A 294-nucleotide genomic window follows, 5' to 3' on the forward strand; every position below is an offset into this window, starting at 1 on the left:
CCAATCCAATCTAGTTACTGCCCGTATCATACTCAGGGCTTTTGGAAAGAGCTTAACGGGCTTAGGGGCCATTTACCAAACGCTTACCCGGGTAAGCGCTTACCAAGGCACATTACCTTACCGGATGAATATGGTAAGGACCAAGAATCTTACCCTGTAAGAACGATGCAAGGACCAAGAGTCCTACCCGCTAAGTGAGGGTGACGACTATTACCACGGTTAGCGCTTACCGGGTAAATTGTCGTATACGATGCCCGTTTTTATGGACTAAAATCTTACCAGGTAAGTAAGTGA

Source organism: Cynara cardunculus, unplaced genomic scaffold (assembly GCF_001531365.2).
Source record: "Cynara cardunculus var. scolymus isolate 2C unplaced genomic scaffold, CcrdV1 Un_Scaffold_4019, whole genome shotgun sequence".
Classification (NCBI taxonomy): Eukaryota; Viridiplantae; Streptophyta; class Magnoliopsida; order Asterales; family Asteraceae; genus Cynara; species Cynara cardunculus.